This window comes from Pinus tabuliformis, chromosome 1_1, assembly GCF_031772625.1.
Source record: "Pinus tabuliformis cultivar Carrire ecotype Pingquan chromosome 1_1, CPIR1, whole genome shotgun sequence".
Lineage (NCBI taxonomy): Eukaryota > Viridiplantae > Streptophyta > Pinopsida > Pinales > Pinaceae > Pinus > Pinus tabuliformis.
The window spans coordinates 517,618,995-517,622,900 of record NC_142297.1 but is presented as its reverse complement, the minus strand read 5'-3'; positions in this window follow the sequence as shown (position 1 = coordinate 517,622,900).

The window sequence follows — 3,906 nt, the reverse complement described above, 5'->3', positions numbered from 1 at the left end:
CTTAATCTGAAGGGATGTTGGTGAGTCCAAGCATCATTCTGAATCGTTCAAGATTTTCTCTTCCAAGCGCCTTGGTGAAGATGTCTGCAATTTTCTCATTATTGGAACAATGATGGAGATGGATATTTTTGGCCTCAACATGATGTCGAATCAGATGATATTTATTATTGATGTGCTTCGTTCGATCATGGAACTTTGGGTTCTTGGCCAACTTTATTGCAGAGGTATTGTAAATCATGAGTGGAGTTGATTGTACTTGTTTTACCTGCAAATCTTCAAGAATTTTCCTGAGCCACACAATTTCTTTTGTTGCTTCAGCTGCTGCGACGTATTCTTCTTCTGTTGTGGAATCTGCTGGAACTAATTGTTTGCATGATCTCCAGAAGACAACTCTTGATCCAAGACTCATACCATATCCTGAAGTAGATACCCCAGTTTCTTTCTCTCCATCGAAGTCTAAATAGAGTATCCAATCAAGCTGAAGTCATCCACCTGTGTATACTTGATTCCAAAGTCATGAGTTCCCTTCAAGTACCTTAGAACTCTTTTTTCACCAGACCAATGTCCCTCACAAGGTTTTTGCATAAACCTAGATAGGATTCCAACAAAAAACGAAATGTCTGGTCTAGTAGTGGTTAGGTAGTTGAGACTTCCTACAAGTTGTCTATACTTTGTTGCATCCTCAAATTATTTTCATTCAATAGATGTGAGCTTTATGTTTTGTTCCATTGGAGTAGTAAGAGGATTGCATTCTGTCACGCCAAATCTATTCAACAGATCTCCAATGTACTTCTTTTGAGAAAGAAATATGGACTTTGGATGTTGAGTTACTTCAATACCAAGATAGTAATGACCATAGCCCAAATCAGTCATTTCAAAACTTTTCCCCAATTCCTTCTTTATGGATGAAATGTAGCTTTCGTTGTTCCCTGTCATCAAAAGATCATCTACATATACCACAAGATATACAACTATTTTGCCAAATTTCTTGACAAATAAAGTTGCATCATCAAGATCATAATGTTTGAAATTGAGTTTCAGAAGATGCTCAGTTAGTCTTTCATACCAGGCTCGTGGTGCTTATTTGAGGCCATACAAGGACTTCACAAGTTTGCATACTTTATGTTCATGTCCTTTCACAAAAAATCCTTCAAGCTGGGACATAAAAACATTCTCTTTTAGATATCCTTTCAAGAAGGTAGTTTTTACATCCATTTGATGGACTTTCCAACCGTTCTGAGTTGCTAGCGCAAAGAATGTCCGGATGGTAGCCCATTTTGCTGTGGGGTCAAAATTCTCCTCATAATCAACCCCTTGCTTCTGTGAAAAACCTTTTGCCACATGTCTAGCTTTGTGCTTGTCAAGTGAGCCATCATCTTTATACTTGTTCTTGTAGACCCACTTGTAGCCAATTAGTTTGGTTCCTAATGGAGGATCAACTAGCTTCCAAGTGTCATTCTTTATGAGGGAATCATACTCCTTTTTCATTGCTTCTTTCCATTCATCATGAGAAGCAGCTTCTTTGAAGGAAGTTGGTTCAAAATCTGTAGACAAATTCAATTCACAATCATAAGAAACATCCATATCAACAGATGAATTAGAGTCATCTACATCACCTCCATTTTTCCGGTTTGAATTTATAGTTCCTGTCTTTCCAACCTCATCAGGATGAACACTTTCAAGTGTCTTTATCAGCCACTTTGGATGACCTTTCTCAGATGGTCCAAGCTGCTCTGTTGATTGAGTTGGGACTGAATCAAGATTGAGTCTCCCAATTCTATCAATCACATCACTTAAAGCATCATCCGTTGTTGGAGTTTCATGCAGGGGAGAGGGTTCTTCAGAAGAAGATTCCACATGTTGATCTAGTATAGGAATCCCCCCTTCAAGATGTGGAATCTGATTATCAAATTCTTGAAATGATTTTGCATTTGCGAATCTATTCAAGTGATCAAGTTGCCGCTCAACAATATTGTTAGTTTTGGATGATTCAAGAAAAATTACATCTCTAGATACAACAAACTTTTTATTGACTTCATCATAGAGACAGTATGATTTGGAGGTGTTTGAATACCCCAGGAAGATACACTTATGGCCTCTTGCACCAAGTTTGTTTCTATGTACTTTTGGTATCAAGGCATAACGGGTGGAACCAAATACCCTAAGATTCTTTACCAAAGGAACATGCCCATACCACATTTCATATGGAGTCTTGTCTCTAATAGCATTGGATGGACATCTATTCTTTATATATGCAACATATAGAACAACATCAACCCAAAACATTATCTTTACATTTTTGAAGAAGAGCATGGAGCGTACCATATTTAAGATTGTCCTATTCATTCTTTCAGCTACACCATTCTGTTGGGGATTATAAGGTAGAGTCATTTGATGTTTGATCCCATGTTGGTGAAGATAGTTTTCAAATTCATTTGATGTGTATTCTTTTCCATTATCAGTGTGAATAGACCCAATGTGAGATTTTGCATCATTTTCAATCCATTTATGAAAGTTATTGAATGTTTGAAAAGCATCAGATTTGTTCTTCAATAAATAAACCCAACACATTTTGGTGTAGTCATCAAGAAATGTCATCATATATTTATTTCCATTTGGAGAAGGAACAGGCATTGGACCACATAAATCTGAATGAATGAGTTCAATTTTTCTATGTGCTCTTGAATGTGAATCATGAAATGACTGTTTGCTATGCTTTCCTAGAATGCAAGAATCACATTGCTTAAATTTCCTAGGAATTGTAGGCAAACCAGCAACAACATTTTTCTTCAACAAGTGGAGGTTGTCATAGTTCAAATGTCCAAATCTAGCATTCCATAATAAACTTGATGGAAGTGTACCTTCTTCATAATGAGAATTATATGAGAAATGTTGTGCACGAGCAGAGGTACCTTGCAGCTTGAGAAGCCTTTATTCTTCTATTCCCCTCATGACAAGTGAGTGGTCAGATGCTTTTCTCACCTCAATCTTACCATCAAACATATGAATGGAGTGACCTTGCTGGCGGATGTGGACCAAGGACAACAAATTTCTCTTCAACTGTGGGAGATATAGAACATGATGCAGAAGAAAGTCTGGAAGACCAGGCAATTTAAGCCTGATTGTGCCAAGCCCTGATGGCTTGATTTTTGATTGGTCTGCAAAGTATACTGCTCCATCAACATTGTCAGTAAATTCTTCAAAAAAATATTTTCTATGAGTCATGCGGCAAGTTGCTCCTGAATCAAGCAACCAATCATTTTTCCAAGAAGCAAGTGAAGCATTAAATAAATCTTCATTTACTCCAATATTACATTGTGCCACAACATAGTGAGTGGATTCAGGTGCTTTACCTTTATCTGTGTCATTAGTTTTACCTTTTTGTTGGTTTCTTTGCTGCTCAATTTTGTCCCATGGTAACTTGCATGTAGAGGCATCATGTGATCCATTTCTTTTGCAGCGTATGTAGTGAAAATATGCCTTTTCCCCTTGAGAGTGTCTGCCCCCCCACCTCTGAGGTATCTTCCTCTTCCTCTTCGACCACATCTTCCTCTGGAAGAATCTTAAGCAAGATTATTTTCTTTATGAGCAAGGCACACAGCCTCTTCAGAAGATTCAGGGGCAGTCTTCTTTCCAAAAGCTTTCTCTCTTTCAGCAAATTTTTTCACAAGAGATTCAAAGGTAATATCTTTGAGATTTCCATTTGCTTGCAATGACTCAAGATAATTGGAGTAAGTAGGATAAAGTGCCTTGAGAAAAGCAATAAGAGGAATATCCAATTCAACCTTAGTGGATTTGATATCATGCATTATAGATTTTACTTCTGATACAAGAGAAAGAGGATCATTATTTTGCAATTCAAGAGTGAAGAGTTTAATCATGAGTTGAACAACTTCAAGTGTAGAA